The sequence below is a fragment of the Ruditapes philippinarum genome, unplaced genomic scaffold, assembly GCF_026571515.1.
Source record: "Ruditapes philippinarum isolate M1 unplaced genomic scaffold, ASM2657151v2 ctg5195_1_1_1_1, whole genome shotgun sequence".
Taxonomy (NCBI): domain Eukaryota; kingdom Metazoa; phylum Mollusca; class Bivalvia; order Venerida; family Veneridae; genus Ruditapes; species Ruditapes philippinarum.
The window spans coordinates 1-10,001 of record NW_026863795.1 but is presented as its reverse complement, the minus strand read 5'-3'; positions in this window follow the sequence as shown (position 1 = coordinate 10,001).

Below are 10,001 nucleotides of genomic sequence, written 5' to 3'. Positions count from 1 at the left end.
TATTGTATATCATCCAAATATATCACCTACAGTGCTGGTGATATCACTATGTATATGCCAATTTGTGTATTGTGTATCATCCAAATATGTCACCTACAGTGCGGGTAATATCACTATGTATATGCCAATTTGTGTATTGTATATCATCCCAATATATCACCTACAGTGCAGGTAATATTACTATGTATATGTCAATTTGTGTATTGTGTATCATCCAAATATATCACCTACAGTGCGGGTGATATACTATGTATATGCCAATTTGTGTATTGTATATCATCCAAATATATCACCTACAGTGCGGGTGATATCACTATGTATATGCCAATTTGTGTATTGTATATCATCCAAATATATCACCTACAGTGCGGGTGATATCACTATGTATATGCCAATTTGTGTATTGTATATCATCCAAATATATCACCTACAGTGCGGGTGATATCACTATGTATATGCCAATTTGTGTATTGTATATCATCCAAATATATCACCTACAGTGCGGGTAATATTACTATGTATATGCCAATTTGTGTATTGTATATCATCCAAATATATCACCTACAGTGCGGGTAATATCACTATGTATATGCCAATTTGTGTATTGTATATCATCCAAATATATCACCTACAGTGCGGGTAATATTACTATGTATATGCAATTTGTGTATTGTGTATCATCCAAATATATCACCTACAGTGCGGGTAATATCACTATGTATATGCCAATTTGTGTATTGTATATCATCCAAATATATCACCTACAGTGCGGGTGATATCACTATGTATATGCCAATTTGTGTATTGTATATCATCCAAATATATCACCTACAGTGCGGGTGATATCACTATGTATATGCCAATTTGTGTATTGTATATCATCCAAATATATCACCTACAGTGCGGGTAATATCACTATGTATATGCCAATTTGTGTATTGTATATCATCCAAATATATCACCTACAGTGCTGGGTAATATCACTATGTATATATGCCAATTTGTGTATTGTATATCATCCAAATATATCACCTACAGTGCTGGTAATATTACTATGTATATGCCAATTTGTGTATTGTATATCATCCAAATATATCACCTACAGTGCGGGTAATATCACTATGTATATGCCAATTTGTGTATTGTATATCATCCAAATATATCACCTACAGTGCGGGTGATATCACTATGTATATGCCAATTTGTGTATTGTATATCATCCAAATATATCACCTACAGTGCGGGTAATATCACTATGTATATGCCAATTTGTGTATTGTATATCATCCAAATATATCACCTACAGTGCGGGTAATATTATATGTATATGCCAATTTGTGTATTGTGTATCATCCAAATATATCACCTACAGTGCGGGTAATATTACTATGTATATGCCAATTTGTGTATTGTATATCATCCAAATATATCACCTACAGTGCGGGTAATATCACTATGTATATGCCAATTTGTGTATTGTATATCATCCAAATATATCACCTACAGTGCGGGTGAATATCACTATGTATATGCCAATTTGTGTATTGTATATCATCCAAATATATCACCTACAGTGCGGGTGATATCACTATGTATATGCCAATTTGTGTATTGTATATCATCCAAATATATCACCTACAGTGCGGGTGATATTACTATGTATATGCCAATTTGTGTATTGTATATCATCCAAATATATCACCTACAGTGCGGGTGATATCACTATGTATATGCCAATTTGTGTATTGTATATCATCCAAATATATCACCTACAGTGCGGGTGATATTACTATGTATATGCCAATTTGTGTATTGTATATCATCCAAATATATCACCTACAGTGCGGGTGATATCACTATGTATATGCCAATTTGTGTATTGTATATCATCCAAATATATCACCTACAGTGCGGGTGATATTACTATGTATATGCCAATTTGTGTATTGTATATCATCCAAATATATCACCTACAGTGCGGGTAATATTACTATGTATATGCCAATTTGTGTATTGTATACAGTGTTTTTTTTGGTCGAAATATTCGGCGATACTCGGCCCCTTTCCCCACCTCTCGGAATATATATTTTTCCCCATGAAATTGCGAAAATTCCCCACCGTCAAAAAATATACCCAAACAAGAAACAGAAAAGAAGACACACAAACCATAAGTAAAATATGCCAATTTATTTTGATTCACATAGCAAATTCATGAACTCAATCATTATTATCAGGGATGTTTACTTTACGCTTGCTTTGCGACATAGGTCGTTCGTTTTACCGCGGCTGTAAGACAATACGGTAGCGCGACAATTTGTTATTGAGTTTGTTATTTACCGTTGGCTTTAATGAAATAATACATGCACATATTTATAATTAAACACTCGCCTACTTGGTAAGTATAAAATAAACAGAATACTATAATATGAAAGAAAAATACGCTATCAAAATGAGATTACAGTAACAAGATGAAAATCAAGTTTCCGAACTGCCGATGTGTTGAATTGTTGCTGTATCTTTACGGCTTTTACGACTATCGCATTTACTGCAAAAATGTCGCACAACAGTCGATGTTATCGAAAGATAATAAATAAAAAATGCTCCTCGAAGAACAAACGTATTGATGTTCTTTTTAAACAGCAGGCACTTTCTGTGCTAGGTTCAAAGGAAAAATATCAAAAACCAGACCAATGCAAGTCAGCCGAGGTATGCTCGATATTTTTTTCTCAGCGTATTTTATTTAGTAATAATACATGATATAAATATTTCCAATCAATTCACTAAATAACTTGTCTGCCAGTGCAAAGAAATGATAAATTATGATTATAGAAACTGCGATTATGTATGCAAAATTGCATAACAAATAAATTTGTGTGAATAATGGCTAATGATATGCTGGTGGAGTTAACATTTGTTGTTATTGAAAAAAAAATCTGAAAAATATAAGAAACAAAAAATTATCAATAGCATTACTTCAATTTTGAAAACACAGTAAGCGAAGAAAGTGTTCAACTAATTTATTTTATAGGCTTGTTAAAAAATCATGTATTTTTAGTCTTTTTATTGAATATTAATAACACTGAAAATTCCCCTTTTTTGGCATTTACGCGCTATTTTTCCCCACCCAATGGGCACTGACCCCCTTCCCCCAAAACTGAAAAAAAACACTGGTATATCATCCAAATATATCACCTAAAGTGCGTGTTATATCACTATGTATATGCCAATTTGTGTATTGTGTCTTACAAAATCACAGTGCGCTTTATTTTTATGGAATTGTTTGCCTTCTTGTCAAGCGCCTCGTGATCTCCAGATCTAGTCCAAGCTTTATCGAAAAACTTTAACAAGAGGCCCATGATGGCCCTGAGGTCGCTCACCTGTATATAGCCCCCCCCCCCAAACCCATAAGAAGATGTTTCATGCTAAACATCTAAGCTCTAGCTCATTGGGCTTTTTAAAAGAAGATTTTTTAAAGTTTTTACTATACACATATAGTTAAAAACAATGACACCCCTGGGGCGGGGCCAGTTTTGACCCCAGGGCTTTTATTTGAACAAACTTTGTAGACACTTACTAGAAGATGTTTCATGCTTAATATATAAACTCTAGCTATTTGGGTTTTTTCAAAGAAGATTTTAAGTTTTGCTATAGACATATCAGGAAAACTAATAACCCCCGGCAGGGGTTTTTTTTACTAACAAATTGACACCGATAGTCGGCGTCTTCCCCTCGGTAAATAGCCAAGTTTTTTCCCCCAAAAAATTCTATTTTCCTTTTAAACTGGATCAGATTTAATAATTACATGGTTTAAAATATTATTTTTCTTCATTTTATGCAGGATAAACCACCAATTGTTGTCCAAAATAACCAAAAACATTGCAGGAAACTGCAAGTACTGTCTCAACATGGAGGCAGCCATTTTTTTTTCTTGGCTATATCCCGTACTGAACGGTACTATTTCTGGAAATCAGTTGCTATCAAAATATTTGTCATTTTTCTTGGTTATTTTTAGTAAAGTAATTATATTTTGTACTTCTTATTATGAAAATGACTTATATGGAGCTAAAGTGTGTCACAAATACACTATTATACCTATACTGTATTACTTTCATATAAAAATAGAAGTATAAAACCATTCACCACCATACATATTAAGAAAATATGTTATACTGCAAAAGAATATTTTGCATGATGATAAAGTTTTAAGGGGAAAAAGATATAGTTGTAACTCTCTACTATGTAGTTAAGTATAATAGTATAAATAACGTCATAATAAGTTTCCCAAATTGACTTTTTTCGTATATTTTTTTCCCTCCTACCAGCGTCCAGCGTCTTCCCCTTTTCCTAAAAAAAAACCCCTGCCCGGGGCGGGGCCAGTTTTGACGCCCAGGGCTTTTATTTGAAAAAACTTTGTAGACACTCACTAGAAGATGTTTCATGCTTAATATTTAAACTCTAGCTATTTGGGTGTTTTAAAAGAAGTTTTTTTAAGCTTTTGCTATACACATATAAGGAAAATAAATGACCCCCGGGGCAGGGCCATTTTTGACCCCAAGGCTCTTAATTGAACAAACTTGGTAGACACCTATTAGAACATGTTTGATGCTAAATATCTTAGCTCTAGCTCTTTGAGTTCTTTAAAAGAAGATTTTTTAAGTTTTTTGCTATATGCATATACAGGAAAATCAATGACCCCCTGGGGCGGGGCCAATTCTGACCCAGGGCTTTTATTTACTGTTACTTGGTAGACACTCATTAGAACATATTCATAATAAATATCTTCGCTCTAGCTCTTTGGGTTCTTTAAAAAGAAGATTTTTTTAAGTTTTTACTATATGCATATTGGGAAAATCAATGACCCCCTGGGCGGGGCCAATTTTGACCCCAGGGCTTTTATTTGAACAAAACTTGGTAGACATCTTTAGAAGATGTTTCATGCCAAATATCTAAGCTCTAGCTCTTACAGTTCTTTAAAAAGAAGATATTTAAAGTTTTTTCTTTCGGTTGCCATGGCAATCAGAGTTCTGCATGGAATTAAATTCTTTGAACAATTTTTAAAGGTGACCACCAAAGAAACATTCCTGTGAAGTTTGGATGAAATTGGCTCAGTGGTTTATGAGGAGATGTCATTTAAAGCAAAAGTTTACGGACGGACGACGGACGGAAGACGGACGAAAAGCGATCACAAAAGCTCACCCTGTCACTTTGTGACAGGTGAGCTAAAAAGTGAAGTTTGAACCGAAAATACTATCGTATGAAAATAGCTTGAATTGCCATGTAAATCGAAAATACGATCGGGTCTACGAAAATAAGATAATTTTTGAATATAATGTATCAGAAACTATTTTTGCTGTTATTAAATGATTTGTTTGAATGAAATAATAAAGCATAAAATGTTTTGTAATGAAATATTAGACTTTTGTCCGGCAAATATGGTAAATATTCCAAATTTGGTATTGTAAGAACGCATGAACAAGAGGGCATCTACGAAAATATATATATATACAGTAGAACTTCGGTAAGTCGAAGTTGAACGGACTTGCGTAAAAACTTCGACACATCGGGACTTCGACTGATGAATCGCTCTCAATTCCATGACAAAATTTCGACCCGTGACTAGTCCTAATTATAAGATCTTTAACGAAACCTATTTCATGTTTTTTCCAACATTAATCTGATATTTACATTTTACAATGATAAATATAGCATGTTAAATAACGTTTTTCACGGCTAATTATTTTGGACTACCCGTTGACATATTCAAAAGAGTTACAAAAGGCGTATGAATACGAAAGGGCGATAACTAAACCAGCTTATAGTAAATATTACGCGTGTTATTCTCACGCACACACGGGTCAAGGATGTTTTCAAATGAAAGTAGTTCTTACTGTTTACTTTCAAATACCACTACGGCAATTAAAAAGCTACGATTAAAGCATTTTATCACACATTTTATCGCAAACAAAGGCTGTTTGAACACACGGCTGTGTTATTAACACCTATCACACAAGTTGATTCGAAATTGTCTTCGCAGCCAGATAAGGTGTGAAAAATGTCTCGAGATCGACGGTGTCAAAATAATCGAAAAACTTCAACTTATTTGTGGTAAATTGCACTAGGTTTACTTTTATACGGACCACGAAAAAACCTTGACACATCAAAAAATTCGACACATAAAATCTCGACTCAGAAATAGGTTTTTATAAGGAATATTATAGGGGAAAGTCCGGACTTTCATTTTTTCTTCAACACATCGAGAAAATCAACTAATCGAAGTTCGACTCATAGAAGTTCTACTGTATATGATTTACATGGTTCATAACTTATATTAAAATAGTTTTTACTTCACTGATTTTGCAAATAAATTTTAAGAATGAAATGTTCTCTTATAAGACAAGAAATGTTTGTGGTGAATGAATTGATATTTGTACAAAAATAATAGTAATTGAGAATATGATCTGTATGGAAATACTATATGTACAAAAAAAAGATCCAATTCAAAAGATACGAAAAAAAGTGGAATGATCAAGAGATGGTGATGGTCTGAAGGGTCTTTTTCACAGCAATAGAAGGCTCAAGAATTAGCTACTGCAAGGAAACTGCTAGCATAAGACCCGCATAAAATTGTCGCTTTTGGACTTGGCAATTATTTGTCTAAGTAATAAAACTCTAAGAAAATATAGTAAAAGCATCCATATTCTACAGCCAACCGTTTAAACGCAAAAATAAGATCTGTATGAAAATATTGTCTGTATTCGACTAGATTTTTACAAATGTAAGATCTGTGAAAATGAAAGTTGCATGAAAATAATATCCTTACGAGAATAAAGATACATTTGAAAATAATATATGTAAAAAAATATTAGCTGTATGAAAATACTATATATATGAAAATAAGATCCTATAAAAATGCGAACCATACAACAAAAATAAGATCTGTAAGAAAATAATATGCACAAATATAAGATTTATATGAAAATAAGATCTGTATGAAATAATGTCTGTCTTCTACTAAGATTTTTTACGGGGAAAAAAAAAGATCTGTATATGAAAATATATGTCTTTATAAAATAAGATCTTTAACGAAAAATAAGATCTGTGTAAAAATATATATACAGTATATTTTTTTGATAACAAAATCTGTAAAAAAAAATCTGTAAAAATATAGGATATCTATATGAAAATTTGATATGATTGGTCACTATAATAAATCGCAAATAAACACCTTTAAAGATGGGCTTTAATAAGTGTGTGTCAATTACGATAAGTGCGAAAATTCAATAATCCAATCATTGTATTAGCGCATTGATTGCTGCCGACAGTCATGTGCACGTGTCATACGTTGTGTCATTTTTTCCTTCCCTCAAATAGAAATTATCTTGTTTATGCATTATCTAATTAAAGCACTTAAACCAATAAAGTTATATACTTTTCTTTACTTAATATCGATATCATTTTCATATTAGAATCTACACGTATTTTCAATTATGTTTTATAATTTGGTAAAAACCATTTCCATATTGATATCTTATTTTCATATAAATTACAGATTTTGATTTCTTTTTTGTATCCTTCTGAAACAGATATTATGTTCATACTAATACATTTGTATTTTTTTGTATAGATCTTATTTTTGTAAGGATTTTATTTTCATGCAAATTTCATATTCACAGATCTTATAAAAATATTTGTAAAAATCTTAGTCGAAAACATAATTTTCATACAGAATATATACATCTTATTTTGGCATACATTGTAGATCATATTTTCAATTGGATCTTATTTTCGTACAAATATCAATTCATATATACGGATTTTAATTGTTGGCAGATCTTATTTTCGTACATGTAGTAGTAAAATCATTCAATGAATGCATAAATATATATTTTATATAATTATTTCAACAGATAAATGCACTATTTAAAAAAATAAATCTTATTTTCGTAGCCGCAATCTTATTTTCGCGAAAATAACTTATTTTTGGTATCCATCTATACCGGCCACCATGACATACATGTGTAAAAAAGTAGTACAGGGCTCGACATTAACGGTTGTCCGACTGCCCGGGACAACTAAAAGTTTGGTCCGGGCAAGTTATTTTGAAAAGCACTTGTCCGACAGGGCAAGTGAAAATAAAAAGCATCATTGACAAAATGCATGTACAAAATGAATAGAAATAAACATCTTTTCATTTATAAACATCTTTAAAACAAAATATACACCATGAATCATTATCAATAATGTGAATATACTACGGTCATGTACATTTGTTGATATAGGAAACGGAAGCAAAAATATGAGCATGCGCCGCGGTAAGGTAATTCCCCGTTCTAATAATAGACTATATCTAATTTTGTACAAGGTAATTCCCGGGTTAGCTGTTGTTTAAATTTTGATGTTTGCATGTAAAGATATCATTGAAAATATGTAAATAATCATATTGATCTTTAAATATAATTGTTAAATAAAGTTTTTGCATTTAAAATGATTTATTGTTTAATCTAATATAACAACATTATGAACTTAGTCAACGAAGACTCGTTTACGGCTGTTGACTTGATGATTGAACGGGGAATTACCTTACCGCGGCGCATGCTCATATTTTTCCTTCCGTTTCCTAAATCAACAAATGTACATGACCGTAGTATATTCACATTGAATAAACAGATGAACCGATGTTTTAGAAAAACTACTAAATATAAAAAATATTGTGTCTAACTAACAATCAATTTAATAAACAATATGTCCAGTTTATTGCCTTATGTTAACATTACCTAATACAAGAAGTATTAATGTATGAGCTTGTTTGTTTTTCTGATTTATACATTTTTACCATTTTTAGGTCAGGACAAGTAAGTCTTAGGTCAGGGCAAGTAGTTTTAAAAACTACTTGCCCGACAGGACAACCTGATCCAAAAGTTAATGTCTAGGCCTGTAGTACCATGAAAATAAACATCATTTACCTATTTCTTGTGTACATGACAAACACACTTCACTGTTACACATAAAAAAGGTTAGATTTTAAAGTTTTGATAGTGTTTTCATTTTTAATAGTAGTTCATAAGGCTATAAATGATGATTGTTTTCTTGCACTACTTTTTTACAAAAAATAATGGAGGCCATGTGCTTAGAAGGACATGAGATATGGATTTATTTTGGAGTTAAGTTTTTGAAAGATTTTTGTATTTGCTGCAAAAAAATAGCTTTTGTAGGCACTAAAACAGACCTTAGAAAGGATTTTGCCATTCATGAAATGTGCATTAAACTTTGCACATTCAAGGTAAATATTCTTATTGTTATCATTTTTATTTTTGTTTATAATTGTCCTTAAAATATAAACCTGGAAGTGTACTTTCAAATGGTTCATCATTTTATAATAAGAGCTTTGTTGTCATATGAATTTTGGCCTACTTTCACTTTGGACAGGCTTTCTGAAAACAAACTTATCGCATGACCGCCACAACTTTCCTTTGAAGATCGGCGTTCTCTAAATTTCAGTATTGGAAAACTTTGGGGTGCTCTAAATGAGGTATCAGTACGCTTTGGGGTGCTCTAAATAGCAACCCCAGTTAGCCGCTGATAAGCACGCCGATTAACTGGAAATTTGCTAGGAATTTGGTACTACATGTGGCATTTTTTCTGTTATTTTGTCATTAGTTGTCAAATATTTTTGCACAAAGGCTATTTTAAAAGCATATAGATTTCTGCCTAATCTGCATATTTTCTTTTTGTGATATATCGATCATTATCAGTTTTATGACACAATAAACACCACGTGTTACCATTTTTACTCACAGCGGCGAATAAACAAGTTGCATGCAAACTCCGCGTGACCCCTATCGTGTTTATTTGTCTTTACGGGTGACTTGCATTTGATGAATATTAATTAGATGGACGAGTCCATTTAAAAAACATCACGAGGTTCATTCATGAATTTGAGGCAAATTTCTAGCTTCATCCGCACCTAAGATATAATCCCCTAAAGTTAAACCAATTTTTTT